The sequence below is a fragment of the Suncus etruscus genome, chromosome 5 (assembly GCF_024139225.1).
Source record: "Suncus etruscus isolate mSunEtr1 chromosome 5, mSunEtr1.pri.cur, whole genome shotgun sequence".
In the NCBI taxonomy this organism is placed as follows: Eukaryota; Metazoa; Chordata; class Mammalia; order Eulipotyphla; family Soricidae; genus Suncus; species Suncus etruscus.
This window is the reverse complement of record NC_064852.1, coordinates 16671589-16699579: the sequence shown is the minus strand read 5'-3', so window position 1 is coordinate 16699579 and position 27991 is coordinate 16671589. Positions and strand designations below refer to the sequence as shown.

Here is a 27991-nt window from a genome sequence, read left to right as displayed (position 1 = left end):
GAACTCAGGGGTTCCTCCTGGCTCTATGCTCAGAAATCGCCCCTGGCAGGCTCGGGGTACCATATGGGATGCTGGAATTCAAACCACCAACCTTCTGCATGCAAGGCAAATGCCTTACCTCCATGCTATCTCTCCGGCCCCGGCTTGAAGGATCTTAAAGGCTGCTGAAAATCAAACCTGGATCGGCCATGACAAGTTAAATGCCCTACACACTGTGCTATTGATCCAGCTCCTATTTCTTTTACTTTGGTTTGGGACCACAGCTCAGTTATAGTGCTTGGAAGCTACTCCTGACCAGTGCTCTTGGCTCCCTGCACTCCAGTCCTTTGAATGACCCCTTCACATTGGCCCTGAACCATCGCTGTGTTAACTGAGAGACTAAGGCTGTTCAACAAGAGAAGAGGGAGCTGGATAAATGTAGTGGGTGACACACTTACCTGGAAGTGGCTGACCCAGCTTCAATCCCTGACACCCCAGAGGGTCCCCTAACCTCTGCCAGAAGTGATGTCTGAGCATCAGTAAGTGTGGAAGGAAGAAAGAAAGAAAAGAAGGAAGAAAGTAAGAAGAAGGGGCCGGGCGGTGGCGCTAAAGGTAAGGTGCCTGCCTTGCCTGCGCTAGCCTAGGACGGACCACGGTTCGATCCCCCGGCGTCCCATATGGTCCCCCAAGCCAGGAGCGACTTCTGAGCGCATAGCCAGGAGTAACCCCTGAGCGTCAAATGGGTGTGGCCCAAAAACCAAAAAAAAAAAAAAAAGAAAGTAAGAAGAAAAGGAAGGAAGGAAGGAAGGAAGGAAGGAAGGAAGGAAGGAAGGAAGGAAGGAAGGAAGGAAGGAAGGAAGGAAGGAGGAAGGAAGGAAGGAAGGAAGAGAGGGACGAGAGTGATAATACAACAGGTAGGGCTCTTGTCTTTACACGCTGACCTGGGTTTGATCCTCAGGCATCCCTCATAAGGGATGGGAACCTCCAGTAATAGCTCCACCCCAACCCTGCCCCAAATATATATACATATATATGTATACAGTAAGGTGTTTGTTTTTGAAGCATGCAAAGCATGAACCCTATCCACTGTATGATCTCCCTGACCCTCATTCTTCCTTGCTTCCTTCTTTCCTTCTTCCTTTCATGCCAGGAACCAAACCCAGGCCTCAAACAAGTACACAATGTCCTGTATCCACAGTCCCAGTTTCATGCTGCAATTTATTTTATTTATTAATTATTTTATTTACTTTTGTTTATGGGCCACACTTGGAGGTGCTGGGGAGTTACTCTTTTTTTTTTTTTTTAACTTTATTTGGTTGGTTTTTGGGCACTCGCAGTGATGCTCAGAAGTTACTACTCCTAGCTCTGCACTCAGAAATCACCCTTGGCGGGCTGGGGGACCATATGGGATGCCGGAATAGAACTGGGTAGGCTGCATACAAGGCAAACGCCCTACTGCTATCTCTCCAGCCCCATCGGGGGTAACGCTTTTTTTTGGGGGGGGGTTTGGTTCACACCGGCAGTGCTCAGGGGTTCCTCCTGGCTCTACGCTCAGAAATCACTCCTGGCAGGCTCGGGGGACCATATGGGATGCCAGAATTCGAACCACTGTCCTTCTGCATGCAAGGCCAACACCCTATCTCCATGCTATCTCCCGGGTCCGGGGATGGGGTAACTCTTGATTCTGCACTCAGGAATCACTGCTGGCTGTGCTCAAGGGACCTTATGATATACTGGGGATCAAATTCAGGTTGGCTGTATGCAATGAAGTACATTTCCCTTTGTACTATCATCCTGACTAGGCCATACTATGCTGTAATTTTAAGTAGTGGGGACAGGAACATGACTGAGTAGTATCCAAGCAGGTATCTGAAGAATGTTAGAGTTCAGACTCGAAGGATGAGACCACACAAATGGAATTAAGTCTAATACTATAATCCATCTGCCAAAAAGACCCCAAATCTCAGGCCCGGAGAGATAGCACAACGGCATTTGCCTTGCAAGCAGCCGATCCAGGACCAAAGGTGGTTGGTTCAAATCCCGGTGTCCCATATGGTCCCCCGTGCCTGCCAGGAGCTATTTCTGAGCAGACAGCCAGGAGTAACCCCTGAGCATCACCGGGTGTGGCCCAAAAACAAAAAACAAAAGACCCCAAATCTCCTGAAAGAAATGAACCCCCACCAGATCATGAAGAAGAGTTTATAAGAAAAGAATATAGGGGTCGGAGAGATAGCATGGAGGTAAGGTGTTTGCCTTGCATGCAGAAGGTCGGTGGTTCGAATCCCGGCATCCGATATGGTCCCCCAAGCCTGCCAGGGGCATAGAGCATAGAGCATTTCTGAGCATAGAGCCAGGAGTAACCCCTGAGCGCTGCCAGGTATGACCCAAAAACAAACAAACAAAAAAAGAATATAGGGAAGTTCCAGCTTTCTGATGATCTTTTAAATGATGTGACTTTTGCCTTGCATGCAGTTGATCCAGGACAGACCCGGTTCGATCCCTGACATCCCATATGGTCCTCCCAGCCTGCTAGGAGTGATTTCTGAGCACAGAGCCAGGAGTGACCCCTGTGCACCACCAGATGTGCCCCCCCAAAAAAAAAAAGATTGGCTATGGGGCAGGAGAGATAGTACAGCGGTAGAGCGTTTGCCTTGAACGAAGCTGGTCCAGGACGGACTGTGGTTCGAATCCCAGGATCCAATATGGTCCCCCCACCAGCCTGCCAGGGACGATTTCTGAGTACAGAGCCAGGAGTAACGCCTGAGCACCGCCAGGTGTGATCCCAAAAAAAGATTGGCTAGTGTCTAGGGGTACCTTCCTACTGCTCCCTTGTCTTTCCCTGATAGGCTTCCTAGTATTGCCAGGAAGCTTGGGGTGGTGTTAATGGAAAAAAGCTTGTGAAGCCTTAGCATGTGACAAACTATGTGGTTCTTACAAAATGGCATCCCTCCTTGTTCAGAACCCAGGTCCCCACAGAGAGAAGACAGCAGAGCTTCTAAGCAGGCACTTAAAGAAAGTTGTCTCCCCACAATCCACATTTAATAAGACTAATACTCAAAGGAGAATATATGGAACCATGCCTCTGGGATCAGTCAGAGGAATTAATACCTTTTGTTTGTTCTTTTATTTGTGTTTTAAAACTGAAGATCCAACTCAGGGCTCCATATTCACACAGCAAGTGCTCTAAGTCTCAATCATTTCCCCATAGTTAGTAATCAATGTTTCTTTGCCTTTATTTATTTATTTTTTTGGTTTTAGGGCCACATCTGGTGATGCTCAGGGGTTACTCCTGGCTCTGCACTCAGAAATCACCCCTGGCTTGAGGGACCATATGGGACGCTGGGGTTTGAACCCAGGTCTGTCCTGGGCAGCCACGTGCAAGGCAAACACACTACCGCTGTACTATCACTCCAGCCCCTCTTTGTATTTTTTTCTTAAAAATATGGAACGCTTCACGAATTTGCATATCATCCTTGCACAGGGGCCAAGCTAATCTTCTCTGTATCGTTTCAATTTTAGTATATGCGCTGTCGAAGCGAGCACTGTATTTTTTTTGGGGGGCCACACCCGTTTGACGCTCAGGGGTTACTCCTGGCTACGTGCTCAGAAATCGCCCCTGGCTTGGGGGGACCATATGGGACGCCGGGGGATCGAACCGCGGTCCTTCCTTGGCTAGCACTTGCAAGGCAGACACCTTACCTCCAGCGCCACCTACCCGGCCCCACGAGCACTGTATTTTTTTTTTTTTTTTGATTGTGTTTTTTGGTCAACAACTGGTGGTGCTCAAGGGTTAATTATTTCTGACTGTTGATTCCTGATTCCTGGCATTGCTTTGGAACTGTACAGGATGCCAGAGATTGAACCTGGATTGACCATTTACCAGGCAAGCGCCCTTCCCTCTGTACCATCTCTCTGGCCCCATAATTTTTTTTTTCTTTTTGGGCTACACCTGGTGACGCTCAGGGGTTACTCCTGGCTATGCACTCAGAAATCACTCCTGGCTTGGGGGACCAAATGAGACACCTGGGGATCAAACCATGGTCCGTCCTAGGTTAGTGCGTGCAAGGCAAACGATCAACTGCTTGCACCACTGCTCCGGCTCCTCTGGGCCCATAATTTATATATAGGTCATTTAATGCATTATACAAAATAATGGGTTTTGAGATATGATATTCATGAGCTTTAAGCATATAGAATGTCTTTCATTGTTTTTTTTGTTTTGTTTAGTTTTGTTTTTGTTTTTGGGCCACACTCAGCGTTGCTCAGGGGTTACTCCTGGCTGTCTGCTCAGAAATAGCTCCTGGCAGGCACGGGGGACCATATGGGACACCGGGATTCGAATCAACCACCTTTGGTCCTGGATCGGCTGCTTGCAAGGCAAACACTGCTGTGCTATCTCTCCGGGCCCCTACTTTCATTGTTTTTTTGTTAGTCTTAGGGCCACACCTGGCGGTGCTCAGGGGTTACTCCTGGTTCTGCACTCAGAAATCACTCCTGGCAGGCTCCTGTGACCATATGGAATACGTGGGGAATAAAACTTGGGATGGCTGCTTGCAAGGCAAACTCCCCACTGTGCTATTGCTCTGACCCAACCTTTTATTTATTTATTTTTAAATATGGAATGCTTCACAAATTTGCATGTCATCCTTGCGTAGGGGCCATGCTAATCTTCTCTGTATCGTTCCAATTTTAGTATATGTGCTGCTGAAGTGAGCACAATCAACCTTTTAAATTTAATTAATTATTTTATTTTATTTTATTTTATTTTTGCTTTTTGGGCCACACCTGATGACGCTCAGGGGTTACTCCTGGCTATGCACTCAGAAATTGCTCCTTGCGGCAGGAGAGATAACATGGAGTTAAGGTGTTTGCCTTTTATGCAGAAGGTTGGTGGTTCGAATCCCGGCATCCCATATGGTCCCCTGAGCCTGCCAGGAGCGATTTCTGAGCATTAAACCAGGAGTAACTCCTGAGCACTGCTGGGTGTGACACAAAAAAAAAAAACAAAAAAAGAAAGAGAAAAAGAAATCGCTCCTTGCTTGGGGAACCAAATGGGCATCGATGCTGGGGGATCAAACCGTGATCCGAACTAGGTTAGCATGTGCAAAGCAAATGCCCTACCACTTATGCCACAGATCCGGCCCCCTTTTTAAATGTTTTTAGTTTTATTTATTTATTGGGGCCCTATCTGGCAGTACTTAGGGGTTACTCCTAGCTTTGTGCTCAGGGATTACTCTTGGAGGACTGGGAGAACCATATGAGATGTTGGAGATCAAACATCGGTTAGTTAAGAGCAAAGTGCTGGGGCCTGGAAGGTGGTGCTATAGGTAAGGTGTCTGCCTTGCAAGCGCTAGCGTAGGACAGACCGCGGTTCGATCCCCCAGCGTCCCATATGGTTCCCCCAAGCCAGGGGCGATTTCTGAGCGCATAGCCAGGAGTAACCCCTGAGCGTCAAACGGGTGTGTGGCCCCCCCCCCCCCAAAAAAGAGGAAAGTGCTTTACCCATTATACTTTAGCTGCATAAAAACAGTATCCCAGGAGCCGAAGAGGTGGCGCAAGCGGTAGGGTGTTTGCCTAACCTAGAATGGACCACAGTTCAATCCCATATGGGGTCCCCCCAAGCCAGGAGCAATTTCTGAGCCAATAGCCAGGGGTAACCCCTGAGCATCACTGGGTGTGGCCAAAAAAGCAAAAACAGAAAAAAAACATTATCCCACTGTACTATGTTCTGGTCTCCTTCCTTCCTTCCTTCCTTCCTTCTTTTTTTTTTTTTTTTTTTTTTTTTTTTTTTGGTTTTTGGGTCACATCCAGCAGCGCTCAGAGGCTACTCCTGGCTTTATGCTCAGAAATTGCCCCCGGCAGGCTCGAGGGACCATATGGGAGGCCGGGATTTGAACCACCGTCTTTCTGCATGCAAGGCAAACACCTTACCGCTGTGCTATCTCTCCGGCCCCTCCTTCCTTCTTTTTCCTTTTTTTCTTCCTTTTCTTTCTTTCTTCCTTTTCTTCCTTCTTTTTCTTTCTTTCTTTCTTCTTTCCTCCTTCCTTTTTCCTTTTCTTCCTTTCTTTCTTTCCTTTCTTTATTCCTTCTTTCTTTCTTTCTTTCTTTCCTTCTTTCTTTCTTTCTTTCTTTCTTTCTTTCTTTCTTTCTTTCTTTCTTTCTTTCTTTCTTTCTTTCTTTCTTTCTTTCTTTCTTTCTTTCTTTCTTTCTTTTCTTTCTTTCTTTCTTTTTCTTTCTTTTCTTTCTTTCTTCCTTCCTTCCTTTCTTTCTTCCTTCCTTCCTTCCTTCCTTCCTTTCTTCCTTCCTTCCTTCCTTCCTTCCTTCCTTCCTTCCTTCCTTCCTTCCTTCCTTCCTTCCTTCCTTCCTTCCTTCCTTCCTTCCTTCCTTCCTTCCTTCCTCTCTTATTTTTGGGGCACACACTGCTATGTTCAGGGGTACTCCTGCATCTGCATTCAGGAATCACTCCTGGCAGTGCTTGGGGTAGACCATCTGGGGTGCTAGGAATCTAATTCGCTACATTCAAGGCAAGGGCCTTACAAGCTATATTATCTCTCTGGCCTGCTTTTAAATACCTCCCCATTCATCAGCACAATTAAAATAATAGACTATCCAGCATCCCTAAAATATTCCTTCTGCTTTTTGGCTATCTCTGTCCCCTTTGGTATCTGTTCTTCCCTGTGGTATCTGTTTCCCTTCTTCCTCCTTTTCTTTTTCTTTTTTTTTTTTTTGCTTTTGTTTTTGGTTTTTGGGCCACACCCGGCGGTGTTCAGGGGTTACTCCTGGCTGTCTGCTCAGAAATAGCTCCTGGCAGGCACGGGGGACCATATGGGACACCGGGATTTGAACCAACCACCTTTGGTCCTGGATCGGCTGCTTGCAAGGCAAGGCAAAAGCCAAGCCGCTGTGCTATCTCTCCAGGCCCTCTTCCTCCTTTTCTACATCCGCTCCCCAGTGGGCCTCTAAACCAAGGCAATTAACCCAGTGTTGTGCTTCCTGTCACTTGAGATTAGTTTGCATTTCCTAGAAGTATATATAAAGGGAAGCAGCTACTGTGTATTCCCTTTTATCTGGCTCTTTAGCTCAGTATGATTACTTGAAGATTCATGATTTCCTCTTATGCCACAACTTCCTTTGTAGATTTCCCAAATAAATTGACTTTATTTGGTCACAACAGGTCAGACATTTAAATTGTTTCCAATTTACATTTCTTTTTTGTTTGTTTGTTTGCTCATTTTTTCATTTTGGGCCGCACACAAAGAAAGCACTGTCAGGAGCAATTATGGAGGATAGAGCCAAGAATAACCCCTGTGAATTGCTGGATATGACCCTCCCAAACAAACAAATAGTGGTAGTAGTGGGGTAAAATGCTTTGGTACATATAAGGCAAGTGCTTTACTTCCTGTATGCCTGTCCAGTCCCAAGTCAACCTCTCAAACTTTTTTTGGGGGGAGTCATGCCCAGTGGTGCTCACGGGTTACACCTGGCTCTGTGCTCAGAAGTTACTCGTAGAAGGCTCAGTAGATCATATGGGATGTCAGGGATTGAACCTGGGTTGACTGCATGCAAGGCAATTGACTTTCCTCTATGCCGTTGCTCTGCCCCTCTTAAACTTTTTTTTTTGAGTCACACCCAGCAGCGCTCAGGGGTTACTCCTGGCTCTATGCTCAGAAATGGCTCCTGGCAGGCTCGGGGTCCATATGGGATGCCGGGATTCGAACCACCGACCTTCTGCATGCAAGGCAAATGCCCCACCACTGTGCTCTCTCTCCGGCTTTCTTTCAGAGTTCTAACCACCAAGTACATTTCCTCTTATGTCTTCTATGCTAAGCCTTTTCCTAGCAGCCACTTCTCTGTTCCTTCTCTGGCTCTCCCCTTCGGCTGCTCTGCAGGCTTTGTTGCTGACTGACTCCCCTTTGCTGATTCTCTTTGTTGATTCTCTCTGCTGATTGATTCTCCCTTCTCTCTCTAACTCTCCTTCTTATCCTCTCTCTCTCCCCAAGCAGACTCCTCTTCCCTCCCATTCCAGTTTTGGGTGGTTCTGATCATTCAGGTTTGGTAAATAAGTCAGGGAGGGGATACCCACAAGCACGTAGGGTGCTTGCCTTTACATGGCTGACTGGAGTTCAATTCCTGGCATCCCATATGGCTCCCTGAGTAACCTTACAAATAATCTCTAACTGCAGAGTCAGGAGTAAGACCTGAGTGAGAATGAAGCCCTCCCCCCAGAAAACACCCAAACAAAAGAATAAAAATGAAGGGGCCGGAGTGGTGGCAGAAGCAGTAGGGCGTTTGCCTTGTACACTGACCTAGGATAAACCACGGTTCGATTCCCTGTCATCCTATATGGTCCCCCAAGCCAGGAGCGATTTCTGAGTGCAGAGCCAGGAGTAACCCCTGATCGTCACTGGGTGTGGCTCAAAAAAAAAACAAAAAAAAAAAAAAGGAAAAAATAGGGGCCGGAGAGATAGCATGGAGGTAAGGCGTTTGCCTTTCATGCAGAAGGTCATCGGTTCGAATCCCAGCATCCCATATGGTCCCCTGTGCCTGCCAGGAGCAATTTCTGAGCATGGAGCCAGGAGTAACCCCTGAGCACTGCCTGGTGTGATCCAAAAAACCACACACACACACACACACACACACACACACACACACACACAAAGGAAAAAATATAAAAGAAAGTAAGTGGCCAGAATGATAGCATAGCAGGGAGTGTAGGAAGAGTGGGGAGGGCATTTGCTTTGCATGTGATCTACTCTAGTTCAATTCCCAGCATCCCTCTGTTCCCTGGAGCCCGCCATGAGTAATTTCTGAACACAGAGCCAAGAGCAACCTCTGAGCACTGCCAGATGTAGTCCCAAAACAAAACCAAACAAAGACTATTTTTATTAATTTCTCAGGACTTCTGTTAAAATATTAAAAATTCATGAACTCCTAAGTAGCAATGCAAAATAATTAAACAGAAACAGAATGTTATGGTATGTCATCAAAGTGACAAATGACATAAGGAAATGTAGGAATAGCCCTCCTGGTACTATACAGAGACTATTCCTGGCTGTGCTCAGGAGTGACCTCTGGTGTCAGCTGTGTGCAAGGCTATGTAGTTAAACACATGGAACAAAGTACAGTTTTTCCAGAAACAGAGCATATACACCCTGCTTTCCCATAAACACACAGAGCTCACAACCTACTTGCCCCTATCTAATATATATCCCACTCTCACCAAAAATAAAGTTTTTATTCACTCCCCAAGTAGCTCGTTGAAGGTTCTGAATCTGTAAGTGCTCTAGTCATCCAGAATCCAAACACATCAACAATATTTTTTTTCTTGGTTTTTGGTTTTTGGGTCACACTCAGCAGCACTCAGGGGTTACTTCTGGTTCTGCATTCAGAAATCACCCCTGAAAGGCTCGGGGGACCATATGAGATGCTGGAAATCAAACCACCGTCTGTCCTGGATTGGCCACGTGCAAGGCAAATGCCCTACTGCTGTGCTATCTCTCTGGGCTCACCAGCAACATTTTTTACCTGAACAGGGGATCTGAGAACAGAGACCTTTTTACAGGGACAAAAATGGTGAATGATCCTCTGGTGGGTGATGGCCATGATGGCCTCCTTGTGCTGAACTGAAAGTGTCATTCCCTTTACTGGAGCAGTGACATATGTGGCCCTCCTGAGCTGTTTAACATTGCTCTGGTGTGTTTACCTGCATTTTTCACACTGGTCTGAATTTCCATACCCTCTCAAGAGACTTCCATGCATGTGCCCCAAGAGGGAATGGGTACCGTCCCAGTAGTGACACATTCTCAAGGTAAAGGCAGTCAGGCTTGTCTGCCTTGCTCACCCCAGGACAGAGGCTTTTAGGAATGGACAACTGCTGAGTCAGATTTACTCCTAGACTGGTTATGGATGGATCCTCAAAGAGCTCCCAGAATGAGAAATTGATTCCCGTTCCCCTATTCCCTTAAAAGGGGAAGAGATCTTGGTAATATTTACCCACAGTGAATAATCCAGGCAGACAGGAGGTTAAAAAGGCAAGGAGGTTGGATGCAGAATCCTTTGTCAGCTTGCCAGCAGCTCCAGATACCCAGAGCCCTCTAGTTAGCTGCCCCCAAAGACCCTGAAAACTATTTATTAGGCTCTCAACAGCGCCCCCACCTGGAAGGTTGTAGGTGGGACAATAGGCAGAGATAAGGATTTTATAGAGAAATATTATAAAGGCTTCCATACATAACAGACAACCTTCAGGCAGAGCTCATGCTCCTGATTGAAATGTTTTACTAGTGTAGACTGGGCTCTATGTTCAGAAATAGCTCCTGGCAGCTTGGGGACCATATGGGATGTCAGGATTCAAACCACCGTCCTTCTGCATGCAAGGCAAATGCCCTACCTCCATGCTATCTCTCTGGCCCAGGATCTTGCCTCTTGAGGAGAAAAGTAGTATATAGGAGAGCACAGCCTATATAGCCCATCTCAATTTTGTGTTTAGCAAACAGAAAAGGGGGAAATGTAGCTAAACACACAGAGCACACACACCCTTTTTTCCCTATACAGAGCAAAAATGCTGCTTTCCCATAAACACACTGTGCTACACCCTACTTGCCCAAACCTGATATATATCCCACTCCCACCAAAAATAGTTTTTATTCCCACCTAAAGTAGCTCGTGGATGGTTTTGAATCTGTAAGCACTCTAGTTGTCCAGAATCCACCCTTACCTGTGACATTTACAGCTAGTGTCATTCTGTACTATCTCTCCACCACCACCACCACTACCACCACCTGCCCCTCATAGAAATGCACTTTCTTTTTTTGTTTGGTTTAGTTTAGTTTGGGAGCCATGCCTGGTGATTCTCAGGATTTCCTCCTGACTCTGTACTCAAAACTCAATCCCATTGGTATAGGATGCTAGGAATTTGGCCCACAGTACTATTTCTCAGGCCCCTTCAATTTGCTTCCTGTTTCTATGGATCTGGATGTAAGAATACTAATTGATTTTTTGAGGTTTTTTTTGGGGGGGGGAAGAAATGCCTTGTGATGCTCAGGGGTTACTCCTGGCTCTGTGCTCAGAAATCACTTCTGGCAGGCATGAGGGACCACATGGAATGCCAGGATTTTAACCATTGTCCGCTCTGAATCTGCTGTGTGCAAGGCAAACGCCATACCACTGTTCTATCTCTCCGGCCCCTACACTAAATTTTGGGTGGGGGCACACCCAGTGATGCTCAGGGGTTACTCCTGGCTATGCACTCAGAAATTGCTCCTGGCTTGGGGGACCATATGAGATGCCGGGGGATTGAACCGGCGGTCTGTCCTGGGTCAGTTGGGTGCAAGGCAAACACCCTACTGCTATGTCATCACTCCAGCCCCACTAATTAATTTTTATGACAGATTCTTGTTCAGTTTTAGTTTTGATTTTGGGCCACACCCAGCAATGCTCAAGGGTTTCTCTTGGCTCTGTACTCAGGAATTATTCCTTGTGGTGCTCAGGGAAACATGGGATACAGGATTGAACCCAGGTCAGCCTTGTGCAAGGCAAATGCCCTTCCTTCTGTGCTATTGCTCCAGCCCCATCTCTCTCTCTCTCTCTCTCTCTCTCTCTCTCTCTTTTTGTTTGCTTTTGTTTTGGGGCCACATCTGGTAATGCTCAGGTCTTGGCTCTCTGCTCAGGGATCACTCTTTTTTTTTTTATAATATCTTTTTTTGGTAACACCCCATTTTGATGTATAAGTCTAGGGTTGAAAGAAAGAAATAAAATGTCACTTGTTCTATCACTTTGTGATCATCAGTTGCATTTTTATAATATTTTTATTTAAACATCTTGACTACAAACATGATTGTGATTAGGTTTCAGTCATATAAAGAACATCCCCCTTTACCAGTGCAACATTCCCACCATCAATGTCTCAAATCTCCCTCCATCCCACCCCACCCTTTTATAATATCTTTATTTAAAGGGGAATCACTCTTAGTGGGACTTGGGGGACCATATGGGGTGTCAGGAATTCAACCTAGGTTTCTCCAGGCAAGACAAGTCTCCTATCCACCGCACTATAGCTCCAGCCCCTGATTTCTTTAGTTAGCACCTGTCCTAGGTCCCTCAATGTCAGCACCTATCAATACTTCATTCCTTTTTTGTTTTGATTTTTTTTGGGGGGAAAGGAACAACACACCACAATACTCGGGGATCACTCATGGCTCTGTACTCAGGATTCACTCCTGACAGTACTGAAGGACCACATGGGATGCCAGTGATTGAACCTGGGTCAGCTACTTGCAAGATTTGTGCCCTCCCTAACTCTGAAATATGGGATCTTAAGCTGGCACTGTTGACATTCAGACTGGATGCTTTTGTTGTGGGATTCATCCTGTAGATTATAGGGTGTTTTTTTTTTTTTTTTTGTGGTTTTTGGGTCACACCCGGCAGTGCTCAGGGGTTATTTCTGGCTCCAGGCTCAGAAATTGCTCCTGGCAGGCACAGGGGACCATATGGGACGCCGGGATTCGAACCGATGACCTCCTGCATGAAAGGCAAACACCTTACCTCCATGCTATCTCTCTGGCCCCGATTATAGGGTGTTTAACAGATCCCTGGTTCTTCCTATTGGCTACTAGTAGCACCTCTTCATCATAGTTACATTGTCACCAGTGCCTCTCAGGTGAGAACCACTGTTCTCTAAAGGCTGTATTTGTGTTAGATAATTTTGGGGTTATGGAACATGTGTTTATTCATATTTAAACTGTACTTTGACTCATGCACTTTTTTTTTTGTTTTTTGGGCCACGTTTAGCATTGCTCAGGGGTTACTCCTGGCTGTCTGCTCAGAAATAGCTCCTGACAGGCACGGGGGACCATATGGGACACCGGGATTCGAACCAACCACCTTTGGTCCTGGATCGGCTGCTTGCAAGGCAAATGCCGCTGTGCTATCTCTCCGGGCCCAACTCTTTAAAACTCTTGTGGTAGATTTCTCAGACTTGAAATCTTAAGATATAATAAAGTGGGGCCGGAGAGATAGCACAGCGGTAAGGCGGTTGCCTTACATGCGGAAGGTCGCTGGTTCAAATCCCGGCATCCCATATGGTCCCCCGAGCCTGCCGGGGGTGATTTCTGAGCGTAGAGCCAGGAATAACCCCTGAGCATTGCTGGGTGTGACCCAAAAACCAAAAAAAAAAAAAAAAAAAAAAAAAGATATAATAAAGTGTAACTGCCTCCGCTCCTGCCCTTTACTGGGAGAGAAAAGCTTTACTGTTGAGAGAAAAGCTGGCCAGCAGCTTTCTCTCAACCGGGACAGAAGGCAGAAGGCAGCTACAAATAATTCGCGAGTGTTAAGCTCTTTTGTGAACACCTAAAAAATTAAGCTGCAGAAGTTAGTAAAACGCTCAGGGTGACGTGTGTGTGCCAGTCAAGAGGTTTATTGAGGGGAGAACAGGGTTTTTATGCCCTGCTTCAGTGGGAGGAGTAGTAACATAGGATTGAAACATAGACCAATCAGATTTGTACAAGTACAACAATTTTAACCAATGGGAGCCTAAACACATTTTGATGGCGGGAAGGATAAAGAGGAACCTGGCAGGATGGGGGGAGGGGAAGCAAATCCTTAAACAAATAGCTAATTGATATTTACGCAAATACAATTTTTGTTTAGCCTATTTTCCATTTAAATCTTTCTTTTGTGCAAGCAATAAGGATCATAATTTAAACTTTACAAAAACCTATCTATAACTACATGCTTGAGAGCAGTTACAAAAACAGGTTCCTTGGAAAGGTTAAGGAATCTGGTTAAGCCAGATTCTGTGTGCTGGGCTAAATTTATTTGCAGAGTTTCCAGTTGGCTTGGGGCTATGCAAACTTTGTGGCTTGAATCAGGCAGGCGGTGGAAAATTCATCCAGAGTTTTTTGTGGGGTGCGCGGTCTCCCACAATAAAGGAGGAAACAAATGATTTCTTATGAAGCTCTAATGATTTCTAAAAACTCAAGAGAAAAATCCATTTCTCACTAATCCTAAAGTTTATCATTTCAGGCAAGACTGTATTAGCAAATACTGGAAAGTAAAAACAATTAAAAATTTATCACTTTAAAAAGATTTGTGCCCTCCCTGCTGTGCTATCACTCCAGCCCTTCATTCCCTTTTATTGCTAAGTAAAATGTCATGGGATGAATCAGTGTTCATGATCATAACTCTGGGTGTTCCCAGACCTTGACTTTTATAAGAAACAATGCTGAGCTTGAGACATTTTACTGCCATACACCTAGAAAGAAAGTAGTAGTAAGATGGCAGCTAGAAGTTATATTTTGGTTGTTTGTTTTGGGACACATTGGCAGCACCCAGACATTTCTACTGGCAGGCTCAGGGACCATATAGGATGCTCAGGATCAAACTTGGGTCAGCTGCAGGCAAGGCAAACACTTTGCTATTATTCTGTCTCCCCTGTTTTTATTTTTTGGGGGAAAGTGGGGTAGCCACACTTGAAAATGCTCTTGGCTCTGAGCTCATGGGTAATTTTTGGTGATGCTCAGGGCATTATATGGGATACCAGAGATTGAACCAGGGTTGTCTGCATGTGAGGCAAGGACCCTGCCTGCTGTCCTATGCTATCCTATCACTCTGTCGCTGTAAGAGTATACTTCATTTTTAGTTTGGTGACCACACACAATGTTATAGGGAGGGGAATCACTCCTGGTGGTGTTTGGGGTGTCATCTGATAACCAGAACAGAAACCAGGCCTCCTGAGTTCTGCCAGGAATGATCCTTGAGTGCAGAGACAGGAGTAAACCCTGAGCATCACTGGGTATTGCCTAAAAACCAAACAAAAATAATAAAAATAGCATACCCTGAAACCTCACGAACCTCAGAGGTACAGCAGTCTGTATTAGGATGAAATGCAAAGGGAAGCCAGAGGGGAAAGAGGTCCAGGATAGATTCATGCCTAGTCTGCCACTATGCTGTCAGTACAGCAAATGCAACGAGCATAGCTGGACATTCAGCCGCGCCTGAGACCACTTGATCTACTTGGCTTGGGACCTGAGGATCATCCCACACACAATACTTTGTGGTTCTAAGACTGGGGCCAGGTTTGCTTTTTGCAGGAAAAGGAGTAGTTTCAGCTTCCACATGGGTCCTGGGTTTCACAGAAAACAATTTCAGAAAACAATTGCTTTAGCAGAATATTTCTTGGGTTTGTGTGTGATGGAGGTGGGTTAGAGATAGGTCTCCCCACCCCACAAGTATTCAGTGCCTATTTCTGGCTCTGTGCTGACCACCAGGGGGAACCATGGACTGAGAAGAAATTCAACCCTAAGCTCTGTGCAGGCTAAGTGACCCCACCTTCTGTTCTCATTCTGCACCGCATATAATTTGGTCGATGACTTCCTGCAATTCATGCCCAAGCACCCCACATCCCCCTTTTCTGTCGCACATAAAGACAGAAAATTAGTTTTTGAATTGGAACGGGTGTGAAGAAAGCACTCTTCCAGTTAGTGCATCTAATGGACACTCTAAGGGCTGGAGAGATAGCACAGCGGTAGGGCATTTGCCTTGCAAGCAGCCGACCCAGGACCTATGTTGGTTTGAATCCCAACATCCCATATGGTCCCCCGTGCCTGCCAGGAGTGATTTCTGAGCACAGAGCCAGGAGTAACCCCTGAGCACTGTTGAGTGTGGCCCAAAAACCAAAATAAATAAATACATACATACATAAAATGGGCACACTAAGGTGGATAAGGAGCCTCCTGGATATAGACCTGAGCAAGAAGTTAGTGTTGGGGCCGGAGAGATAGCATGGAGCTAAGGCGTTTGCCCGGCATCCCATATGGTCGGTTCCCTGTGCCTGCCAGGGGCGATTTCTGAGCTCAAAAGTAACCCCTGAGCGGTGCCGGGTGTGACCCAAAAACAAAACAAAAAAAGAAAAGAAGAGAAGTTAGTGTTGGTGAGAACCCAGGGCCAGAGTGATAGCATAGTGGGGAGGACATTTGCCTAGCACCAGGCTGACCTGCGTTCTATCTCCTGAGTGATTTTTTTCTTTCTTTCTCTCTCTTTTTCTCTTTCTTTTTTTTTATTTTTCTTTCTTTCTGTTTTGTTTTTTTTTTTGTTTGTTTGTTTTTGGGTCACACCCAGCGTTGCTCAGGGGTTACTCCTGGCTGTCTGCTCAGAAATAGCTCCTGGCAGGCACGGGGGACCATATGGGACACCGGGATTCGAACCAACCACCTTTGGTCCTGGATCGGCTGCTTGCCAGGCAAACACCGCTGTGCTATCTCTCCGGGCCCTTTTCTTTCTTTCTTTCTTTTTTTTTTTTTTTGGTTTTCGGGTCACACCCGGCAGTGCTCAGGGGTTACTCCTGGCTGTCTGCTCAGAAATAGCTCCTGGCAGGCACGGGGGACCATATGGGACACCGGGATTCGAACCAACCACCTTTGGTCCTGGATCGGCTGCTTGCAAGGCAAACGCCGCTGTGCTATCTCTCCGGGCCCTCTTTCTCTCTTTTTCTTTCTTCCTTTCTTCCTTCCTTCCTTCCTTCCTTCCTTCCTTCCTTCCTTCCTTCCTTCCTTCCTTCCTTCCTTCCTTCCTTCCTTTCTTCCTTCCTTCCTCCCTTCTCTTTTTCTTTTTCTTTCTTTCTTTCTTTCTTTCTTTCTTTCTTTCTTTCTTTCTTTCTTTCTTTCTTTCTTTCTTTCTTCTTTCTTTCTTCTTTCTTTCTTTCTTCTTTCTTTCTTTCTTCTTTCTTTCTTTCTTTCTTTCTTTCTTTCTTTCTTTCTATCTTTCTTTCTTTCCTTTCTTTCTTTCTTTCTTCTTTCTTCTTCTTCTTTCTTTCTTCTTTCTTTCTTTCTTTCTTCTTCTTTCTTTCTTTCTTTCTTTCTTTCTTTTCCTTCCTTCCTTCCTTCCTTCCTTCCTTCCTTCCTTCCTTCCTTCCTTCCTTCCTTCCTTCCTTCCTTCCTTCCTTCCTTTCTTCTCTCTCCCTCCTCTTTTTATTTCTTTTTATTTTCTCTTCTCCTCTCCCGTCCCCTCTCTTCTCTCTTCTTCTTTTTTTCTGTTTTTTGGGTCACACCTGGCAGCGCTTACTAGGGGTTCCTCCGCTCCTGGCAGGCTCAGGGGACCAGATGGGATGCCGGGATTTGAACCACCGTCCTTCTGCCTGCAAAGCCCCATCTTCATGCTTTCTCTCTGGCCCTTCTTTTACTTTTCTTCCTTTTTTGTTTTCTTTTCTCTTTTATTCTCTTCTTTCCTTTTCTCTTCTTTTTTCTCTTTTCTTTTTCTTTTTCTTTCTTTTTTTTTTTTTTTTTTTTTTGGTTTTCTGGGCCACACCCGGCGGTGCTCAGGGGTTACTCCTGGCTGTCTGCTCAGAAATAGCTCCTGGCAGGCACGGGGGACCATATGGGACACCGGGATTCGAACCAACCACCTTTGGTCCTGGATCGGCTGCTTGCAAGGCAAACGCCGTTGTGCTATCTCTCCGGGCCCTTCTCTTTTCTTTTTCTCTTCTCTTCTCTTCTTTTTCTTTTCTCTTCTCTTTTCTTCTCTTTCTTTTCTTTTCTTTTTTCTTTTTTTTTTTTTTTTTTGTGGTTTTTGGGTCACACCCGGCAGTGCTCAGGGGTTATTCCTGGCTCCAGGCTCAGAAATTGCTCCTGGCAGGCACGGGAGGACCATATATGGGACGCCGGGATTCGAACCGATGACCTCCTGCATGAGAGGCAAACGCCTTACCTCCATGCTATCTCTCCGGCCCCCAACATTGTTTTTTTTTTTTTTTTTTTTTTTTTTTTTTTTTGGTTTTTGGTTTTTGGGCCACACCCTGTGCCGCTCAGGGGTTACTCCTGGCTATGCGCTCAGAAGTTGCTCCTGGCTTCTTGGGGGACCATATGGGAGCCGGGGGATCGAACCACGGTCCGTCCTCTTTTCTTTTCTTTTGTCTTTTCTTTCCTTTTCTTTTTCCTTTTTTCTTTTCTTTTTCTTTTTTTTCTTTTTTGGTTTTTGGGCCACACCCGGTGACGCTCAGGGGTTACTCCTGGCTATGCGCTCAGAAGTCGCTCCTGGCTTGGGGGACCATATGGGAAACCAGGGGATCGAACCGCGGTCCATCCAAGGCTAGCGCAGGCAAGGCAGGCACCTTACCTTTAGCGCCACCGCCCGGCCCCTCTTTTCTTTTTCTTTTCTCTTCTTTTTTCTTTTCTTTTCTCTTCTCTTTTATTCTCTTCTTTTATTTTCTCTTCTTTTTTCTCTTTTCTTTTTCTTTTCTCTTTTTTCTTTTTCTTTTCTCTTCTTTTCTTTTTTCTTTTCTTTTTTTTGTTTTTCTATTTTATTATTTTGTTTTTTTCTCTTCTCTTTTCTCTTTCCTTTTTTTCTCTTTCCTTTATCTTTTTCTTTTCTCCTTTTTCTTTTCCTTTTCTTTTCTCTTTTCTTTTTTCCTTTTTTTCTCTTTCCTTTATCTTTTTCTTTTCTTTTCTCTTCTCTTCTTTTTTCTTTCTTTTCCTCTCCCACACCCGGCGGCGCTCAGGGATCAACACTCCCGGCTGTGCGCCGAGAACTCCACCCCGCCCGGAACCTTCGTCCCGGGCCCTCTTCTGTTCCCCGCCGGACCCGCAGCGGGCTCGGGCCGGCGGCTGTTGCTAGGGGCGGCCCCGGAAGTGACGCGCCCGGGTTTGTTGACAGCGGAGGCGGCGGCGGCTGCGGGCTCGGAGCCTTGGGGCGCCGCGACGGGGGAGGGGCCGGCCCGGGAGCCAGCACCCCGCGGCCCTCCGCCGCGCCTGCAGCCTTCGGGCCGAGGTAACGGGCCCCGGGGCCCCCGCGCCGCCGCCCCCCGAGCCCCGATCGCCTGCCCCGGGGATGCCGCGCTCCGCCCGCCGGACCCCCGACGGGGGTCCTAGGCCTCAGGGCCGCAGCCTCGGCGCCCCTGTCGCCTGGGAGCATCCCGGGGGCCGGGCTGGGTCCCTGTCCGTGCTCTGCACCCCGCATCCTCCCCCAGGGCCCCCCCAGCGTCGAGGCCGCCTCCTCTTGCACAGCACCCGGTCTGTGTGTGTGCATGCGTGTGCATGCGTGCATGCATGTCTGGGGGGGTTCCTCCTCTCCTCCCGCTAGCTGCCAGCCCTAAAACAACCCACGGCCCGCCTGGTGGCACAGCTGCCTGCCCTGCCAGCCTCCAGAGAGAAAATGAGGCGCTGTTGGGGATGCTGCTCCCAGGGTGTAATATGGGGGTTGCCCGCTGTCAGGCTGCCAGGGGCCAACACTTCGCCCCTCCTACCTGTTGGAGGAGCTTCAGGCCTTCCTGCCACCGGGGCCCGCCTCGATTCCCACCCCCATTTAGGGTAGGTGACAAGGGGGGGGGGAGCAGCGGGCCCAGGGTTTGGGTGCAGACCTGAGCGCCAAGGAAGCAGCTAGGTGAGTTGAAAGCCAAACTGGCCTCTCTCCCGGGGACTTTGGGACTTGACTTGGCTCCTCTGTTAGCCCCAGGAGTCCCAAGATTCCCCTGCCTGTGCTGTCAGCTGCGTTTGGGGTTTCATTTGCGAATGGCAGGCTCGAGGCCTCCAGGTTGGGGGGGGGGTCTCTGCATCTGATCTCTTTAGTGGGGAAGGGGAAATCCCAATTCTCACTAAGGTATCAAAAGATCCCATGAGGGGCCGGAGAGATAGCATGGAGGTAAGGCGTTTGCCTTTCATGCAGGAGGTCATCAGTTCAAATCCCGGCGCCCCATATGGTCCTCTGTGCCTGCCAGGAGCAATTTCTGAGCGTGGAGCCAGAAATAACCCCTGAGCACTGCCGGGTGTGACCCAAAAACCACAAAAAAAAAAAAAAAAAAAAAGATCCCATGAGCGGTGTGTAAGACTATTTGGAAAGATCACAGCAAACCCCAGAAGAGCCAGAGGAGGCCGAGGATTGAGGGGATTTGTCTGTTTTGGGTTCGTCGTTCATTCATTCATTTATTCATAGAGCAGATGAAATATGCTTACATATGAATACATATGCTAGGGCTGTGAAAGAAAGATTTGGGGATCTGAGGTACAAGAAGAAATTTGAGAGTGGGTACCCCAGTGGTCAGAGCAGGTTTCCCCAGCGGTGATTTTGGGACAGAGATCTAAGGGAGGGAGAGGGCATGTACTCAAGCCAGGCAGGCATCCCGAGGCAGTACACACACGCCACAGCAAGTGCAAAGGTCCTCAGGTCAGAGACTCGATGGAATAGAAGGAAGGCAGGAGGGAAGGGCAGGGAGGAGTGACAGGTAAGGGAGTCAGAAGATTGGAGAACCATATCACTGGGGGAATCAGAGTATGTAGGGTCATAACGTTGAAGGGGCACGCTGATGGCATGGTGTAAGCTCCGAGTGCTCGTAGGAGGAAATGTGAATTTGTTTGCAGGGACAAGCAGCCATTGGGCTCTGAGTAATGACTGGAATGGGCTCACATTCTGATCAAATTGGTGTGCTGCTGCTGCTGCTTCCAGCCAAGGTTCCCTTTTAGCCCATTTCCTCCTTGGAAAGGAGGACTGGTAGATGGAGCTAGAATTTAAATTCTCTGGGTTAACATTGCCATGAGGCAGCTTCTGGGGTTCTCAAAGTTGTGATGATAGTGACAGAAAGGAACTCATGACCTGCATCTGTCTTAGAGCCTCATTTCAGCACCAGCTCATGCTGGAGAATTGGGGGAGCAGTAAGGGAGCCAAGGGAGGGTTGGTCTATCACCCCTTGTTGTTTAGAGTGGCCTCATCTCCTCCAGGGAGGGTGCAGGCCTGGTTCAGATCTTTAGTCTCGTGTAAGGCCCTGGGGAGCTTTTTAAACCAAGATTCCAGCCTGCATTCTATCGCATTTTGAGTGCGGGGGACACAAGTGGGAATCTGCTGGGACTTGGGTGGGTCATCTGCCTAGGAAGGTCCCACTAAGGCTGCATGGTGCAGCCTGTGTGAGAGGCAGCAGAACAATGGTTAAATCTGCTCCTGAGCAGGGTGGTAGAGCCCGAGGTTTTGCAGAGAAGCCAGGCTGCTCAGCCACTGTGTGCCTATGGGATTTTGCAGGCTGTGAGTTTGGAGTCTCAGGGGTGGAATGAGGGCATCTTCCTCAGTGGCTGGCTTGCCCTGTCCCAGCCCCTATCTGTACTATCTATGTACCTCCTTCATGGGATGGAGGGTGGAGACAGGCTGCCATTCTCCCCCAGCTTTCACAGACACGCCCCAGGCCCAGGACGCCCACCCTCCTGCTACTCAGCTGTTTGTGACTCTGGAAATGTGAGTTTTGCCCCATTTTGGTCCTTTCTTTCAGACCAGCTTCCAATATCAGAATGAATGATTTCAGCTATTCTTCATGGAGGTGATTTTTTTTTGGCAGCCTCAGAGATGGGACCAGAGAGAAAGCCAGAGGGTGAAAGACCCCAAGTTTGCTACTGGGCACCTCGGAGCCCAAGCAGCAGTGAATCACCAGGTCTGAGCACAAACTATCCAGCCCCTCAGACCATTGGCCGAGGAACCTTGGGAGTGGTCCAGGACCTCTGAGGTCTACTTGGGAATCCCCCAAAAAGAGACAGATGAGCATTAGCATCTCTCCAAGCCTCGTTCTTAGGAAATCGCCTTCATTTGGCTGGTGGTGTTAGATATTGGCCAATTATTACCATAATGTCATTATTTCTCCTTAGCTACTCCACTGAACCCCACTAAATACTGAGGCTGGTAAATATAAATATTAGTTAGGGACCCCTGAGACCCAGACCTTCACCCCACCTTAAATAGCCAGAAACACAATATTGGAGATCCCTCTCAGGGTCACACTGGCACCCCATCTTTCTTCAGTACTTGCCAATTCTGTAGCCCCAAAATGAATCTCTTGAGTGCCATGTCCAAGGTCACTGGTACCGGAAGGCAGGGGCCAGAGACTGAGACATGCTTCTGATAACTCCCTGGTCAATAGCGATAAAAAGCCGTACTCTGACCCTGGCTGGTCCTCACCCATCTCCTCCTCCAAGGTTCTCCAGCCTGGGAAGACAAGTTCTACTCTGTCCCTCAGCATCATAAGGCTCTTCGTGGCTTGCATGAGAGGGTTTAAACAGCCTGTAAGTTCTTAGATGTGTGGATAAACACAATAGCACCAAATTGAATATATGTATATATGATAGAATATTCTATTATATGATGTTTTTTTTTTATTTTGGGTCACACCCAGTGGTACTCAGGAGTTACTCCTGTCTCTATGCTCAGAAACCACTCCTGGAGGCCAGAGAAATAGCATGAAGGTAGGGTGTTTGCCTTGCATACACAAGAATGGTGGTTCAAATCCCAGCATTCCCTTATGGTCCTCTGAGTGCTGCCAGAAATCGCTCCTGGAAGACAAGGGGGACCATATGGGATAACAGAATTCAAACCACCGTCAGTCCTGGAATGGCTGCTTGCAAGGTAAATGCCCTACCGCTGTGCTATCTCTCCGGCCCCATGATAGAATATTTTTGTATCATATAAGGAACTGGAGAGATAGCACAGCGGGTAGGGTGTTTGCCTTGCACATATGGCCGGCTGAGGTTCGATCCCTGATATCTCCTATGGCTCCCCAAGCTGGCCAGAAGTGATTCCTGAGCACAGAGCCAGGAGTAACCCCTGAGCACCACAGTATGGCCCAGAAACAAACAAACAAAAAGATATTATGCTAAGTGAAATAGGATCTATGATAAAAGACAAATTGGTTATGATATGAGATATCATTACTATTCAAATTCATAGAAGTGGAAAATGGAATATTTTATGTAGGGGATAAGGAAGGGGGGAGGTCTTGTCAGTAACTACAATGTTTCAGCTCTGTGAGATGAAAGAGGTTTCTGGGGAGGGGGTTTTCAAAATATGGAATATTTTATGTGAGATGGGTGCGTGAGAAGCTGGAAGCCCCTGGACTTGAATTCATGAATCTTGTACCCGAATTGTTGGTCATATCCTGGTCCAGAGCCCCAGCGGCTGCTTCTAGAAGTGAAGCTGTTGGTTGGGAGCAAAGCCCCCTCATGTGGTGGCCGACAGAATGACATGAAGGTTCCGAAATGTGCTGGGGGGTGGTCAGCCTCAAACCCGGCAGTGCCATCCCTGTGCCTGAAGATGGCATTAGGGAGCTGCACGCCGCCTGCTCCCCCTGCCCTCCTGCATCTGCCTAGTGGAACTAATTTACCCAGCAGATTGACTGACTCTGCTGGGCCCTCCTGGGATGTCCACTGCATCTCCCCATCCCTGGAGATCCCTGCCTGCCATTTGTCCTGACCCTCCTCCCACCCCGTGATCTAGCTGGGATCCGCTCCCTCCTGGACAGCGCCCAGCCTCTGTAAATAGGGCATTTGTCTGGCCTCTCCCTCCCCCAGGTTCTGGACCGCTACTGCGCGGGGTGGGGGAGTTGTTCCAGGACTCGGTGCCTGGTGGGGGGCATCTCTCTGTGACTGGTTGGCAGGACATATTGCAGTCCAGTGCACACTCTGACCTCCGCCTCTCAGAAGATGTATGGTCTGGGTGAGAAGCTCCATTGAGGTCTGGATGGTACACACAACCCCAATCTCTGGCAAGACTCTGGGTCTTCATCAGAAAGTGAAGACGTGGGAGGGGCAATAGTACAGGGGGTATTTGCATATGTCTGACCTGGGTTCAATCCCTGCATTTCATAGGGTTCCCCTGAGCACTGCTGGGGATGGGGGATTGGTAAAAAGAAAAAAAGGAAGATGGGGCAGGAGCAGGTGGGGAGTTTGCCTTGCACACGTCTGACGCAGGTTCAATCCCCAGCATCCCATATGGTCCCCAAGCCTGCCAGGAGTGATTTCTGAGTGCAGTCAAGCCCCTGAACATTGCTGGGTGTGGCCCAGAAAGCAAAAACTAAAAACAAAAAGTGGGGGCCCGGAGAGATAGCATGGAGGTAATGCGTTTGCCTTGCATGCAGAAGGTCAAGCCTGCCAGGAGCGATTTCTGAGCATAGAGCCAGAAGTAACCCCTGAACGTTGCTGGGTTTGACCCCCTCCCCCCAAAAAAGTGGGAAGTCCATGGTGGCAGAAAACCTTGGTTCTCTAGGTGATAGCTAGGTACAGGGCTGGGTGCCCTGGTTCCTTTCAGTGCCCACACTGGGAGGAGGAGTCTTTGATAGGGGTTTCACTACGGGGTCCTTGAGGAGTCGGTTGTGGTTTTTGTTTGTTTTGCCATACCCTGCGGTGCTCAGGGGTTACTCCTGTTCTGCACTCAAAAATCACTCCTGGCAGGCTTGGGGAACCAAATGAAATGCCTGAGATTGAACTTGGGTTAGCCTCATGCAACTGCCTCATGCACCCTCCCCATTCTGCTATATCACTCCTGCCCCCGTGAATCGGTCATTTTGTTGTCTCACTTGGATCAGATCAGCTCCTAGTAAGGCATTTGGCGCCTGAGCTGTGAGTTCCTGCATCCCCTACCCACGAGACATCAGCTCACAGTGGCCCAGAGCTGGGAAAATGCCGGAGGAAACAGAGATTGCAGGGACAGATCCCACAGTGCCAGGTCAGGGCCCCAGATGGCCACTGCCCGCGAGGAGAACAAGGTCCACAGCTATGCCTCCTCTCAGTTCTAAGTTCTAGATGGCTCCTCCTTGGCTCGCAGCCCCACACAGGCTCCCTGGGAGCTGGTGAGAGGTGCTGCCTGTGAGAGGTGGCTCTTGGGGACTTTGAGGAAGCAGGGGAAGGAAAGGATGATGGTGGTAGTGGCCTTTTACTGAGCACATGCTCCAGGCTGAAATAATTGTTTGTTTTGTTAATTGAAGTCATGCCCAGCAGTGCTCAGGGCTTTTACTTCTGGTTCTGTGCTCGCACCACTCCTTGGTGGGCTTCAGGGGACCATATGGGGTGGGGATTCCTGTCCCAGAAATTCTTTTCTGAAAGTGCATCATGATCTATAGCTCTGATTGTTCCTGGAGCAAACACCAGCTTGGGCAGCTCTCAGGTAAAGAAAGAACTGGAAGCTTCTTCGTGACCAGCCAGCTGTCCGGAACAACCTCAATATCCTGAGTGTTGCTCTCAACCCCAACTGAATTGTCTCTGGTGGAATGTTTTGTTTTGAGACCGCACCTGCCAGTGGTCAGGGCTTACTCCTGGCTCTGTGTTCTGGGACCACTCCTGGTGGTCTTCAGGGAACCTGATGAGGCACCAGGTTTGAATCTGTGTTCAGCTGTGTGTAGGGCAAGCATCCCACCCACGGTTTTCTGTCTCCCACCCCTCCTCATAGACAGACACAGATTGTATGAGAGGTTCCTCTAACTGTTAGGTCAGCAGTGCTGTCAGTGTTCTCATTGTCACCACGACGTGTTGCATCGGGGAGTATAGGCACACCCCAGTTTGTGAAAGTTCACCTACTTGTCTTTAACGAAAGGCCAGGTGGGGCCAGAACATTAGTACAGTGGGAAGGGCATTTGCCTTGCACACAACCAACTCGGTTTCTATCCCCAGGTATCCAATAGGGTCCCTGAGCCCCTCCAGGAGTGATTCCTAAGTGTAGAATCAGGGATAACCCCTGAACATCACCAGGTGTAGTTCCAAAACCAAGCAAAAACCCCAAAAGGCCATCTGCATTTGTACCTGTTGTTGTTTTTGTTTGTTTGTTTGGTTGGTTTTTGGGCCACATTCAGTGTCACTCAGGGGTTACTCCTGGCTATGTGTTCAGAAATCGCCCCTGGCTTGGGGGACCATATGGGATGCCGGGGGATTGAACCACGGTTCATCCTAGATTAGTGTGCGAAAGGCAAATGTTCTACTGCTGCGCCACTGCTCCAGCACGTTTTGTTTTGTTTTTTATTTTGGGTCACACAGGTGGCACTCAGGGGTTACTCCTGGCTCTGTGCTCAGAAATTTCTCCTGGCAGGCTTAGGGGACCAGATGGGTTGCTGGGAATTGAATTGAAGTTCATCAGGTTGGCCACATGCAAGGCAAATGCCCTATTGCTGTGCTGTTGCTTCAGCCCCATTTCAATATCAGACAGACTCTGAAGCCTTAGTACAGCCAGGAGGATATTTGCCTTGAACAGGCCAACATGGGTTCAGTCCCCAGATTCCTCAAGGGTCCCCAAGGACCCGTCAGGAGTAACTTCTAAGCATTGCTGGGTATGATTGAAAGCAAACTGAATTGTGATTCTGCTTACAAAAACAGAATGGCCAAACTGCAGGTAGCTCCTTCCTGTGAAAGGTGTCTTGAGGGCCATGTGTGTATAAATATGTGTGTGTGTGTGTGTGTGTGTGTGTGTGTGTGTGTGTGTGTGTGTGTGTGTGTGTGTGTGTGTGTGTGCCCCTGTGCATGCAACATATCCTGGTTTTTCTTAGGCCTGCCTGAGTGTGGGTATGGTCTGTGCTCATTGTTTCTTTTTCTTTTGTTTTTATGACCACATCCTGCGGCGCTCAGGGGTTACTCTTGGCTCTGTGCTTAATAATTGCTCCTGGCAGGCTCGGGGGACCCTATGGGATGCCGGGGATCGAACCCAGGTCCGTCCCTGTTGTCCAGGTTGTCCATGTGCAAGGCAAATGCCTTAAGTCTGTGCTATCACTCCGGCCCCTATTCTTTTCTTTATGGGTTTAGGGGCTACCAAAACCCAGCAGAGCTCAGGGGTCACTCCTGGCTCTGTGCTCAAGAATCTCCTACTAGGCTTGGGAAACCGTATGGGGTGCTGAAAATCTAATCAGGTCAGCTGCTGTGTGCAAGGCAAATGCCCTCCGTGCTGTGCTAGCCCCTGGTCTGCACTCACTGGGGGATTTGGAGTTCCCTAGTAATTTTCTAGCAGCTGCCATTTGCTACGGTCAGTTTCAGGGTGACGTGATGCTCTGCTTTTTTGGATCCATACCCCGGTTAGGCAACCTTCAGGTTCCTTTTTGGGTGTTGCTGGTATGTGAACCACACTCGGTACTCGGGACTTTCTCCTGCTTCTGTGCTCAGAGGTTACTCCTGGCACTGCTCAGGGACTCCAGCATGATGGAAGCAGGGCAGTTGTGTCACCCTATATCTCTCCAGCGCCCCCTTCAGGCCCCTTCCTTGGGAGGGGAGCCCTTGTGAGTCTGTGGGGAGCGCTGGGCCTGGGGGTGGGGAGCCTTGATCTCCCCTTCCTGCTGACTGTTAGGGCGGGTACTGCCCATGCTGGACCGGATGTCTGTGTCCACATTTTGTGAGCATGCCAACAGTGAGTGGCACTGTCATTCTCGCAAACCCCACCCTTGCAGGGACCTGCCAACTGTCTGTCCGTCTGTTTCCCACAATTCTCTCCAGGTTTGTTCTGGGAGCTGCCTGGGGATCTTGCAGGAAGCTGTTCACTGTGGCCCCCTTTTTCCAGCTATCTGGCGTCTGCTTGCTCTCCTTCACGCACTGCCCACGTCTTTTCCACTGGCTGCTCCTGGGATGCTTTTCCTGCTCGATTCCATTTTTCAGAGCTGGACCTCGAAACCCAAGCCTCCTGCATCCCAGACAGTTACTTCACCACCTCCCCATGCTGGAGCTTAACAGACGGCTCAGTGATCAGCAGGAAACTGCTTTCTTTGCATGTGGGAGGCCTGGGGTATGGTCCCTGGAACTGCCCCAAAATAAATAAATAAATAATAAATAATGGTCATACAGACTGGGGAGAAAGATCCAGAAGCTCTGTGTGTGTGTGTGTGTGTGTGTGTGTGTGTGTGTGTGTGTGTGTGTGTGATATAGACTGGGGAGAAAGATCCAGAAGCTGGTGTGTGTGAGTGTGTGTGTGTGTGTGTGTGTGTGTGTGCGCGTGCTCCACCAAAGCTCCACCAAGTATTTCAAATTGAAGTATTCTGAGTACAAGTCCTTGAGGGAACAGATTATGGGTTCTAGTGTGGACCCATCACTTTCTTTCCCTTCATAGGATCCCTTTTTTTAGGTGGGGTGGGATGGAGAAGGGGAAAGAGAGAGGTACACACTTCTAGTGCTCAGAGCTGACTCCTAGCTGTGCTCAGGGCACACTCCTAGTGGGACTCAGAGTCCAAATATGGTGCCAGGGATCGAACTAGCTTGGCTATATGCAAAGCAAACACTCTCCACTGTTTTATTAAGTCCACTTTCATGAGATTGTT

At 48.2% G+C, this 27991-nt stretch overlaps 1 protein-coding gene and 2 non-coding genes across 4 annotated transcripts in view; 1 reads left to right on the top strand and 2 right to left on the bottom strand.

Annotated features, from left to right (window-relative positions):
* The window catches only part of ZER1 (zyg-11 related cell cycle regulator), a 253222-nt gene that overhangs the window by 195164 nt on the left and 30067 nt on the right, over window positions 1-27991 (top strand). Inside the window, exon 1 of one of the 2 annotated variants that reach the window (XM_049774014.1) lies at window positions 18613-18735. The exons of the other annotated variant lie outside the window; for it this stretch is intronic. The gene's annotated coding sequence lies outside the window, so the exon portion shown is untranslated. Of the gene's footprint in view, window positions 1-18612; window positions 18736-27991 lie in introns of those variants that run through there. 2 annotated transcript variants of the gene reach the window in all.
* Window positions 3416-3522, bottom strand: LOC126010582 (U6 spliceosomal RNA). Its single transcript, XR_007496603.1, has one exon. It is a non-coding gene; the product is annotated as a U6 spliceosomal RNA (small nuclear RNA).
* On the bottom strand, window positions 4590-4696 carry LOC126010542 (U6 spliceosomal RNA). Its single transcript, XR_007496566.1, has one exon. It is a non-coding gene; the product is annotated as a U6 spliceosomal RNA (small nuclear RNA).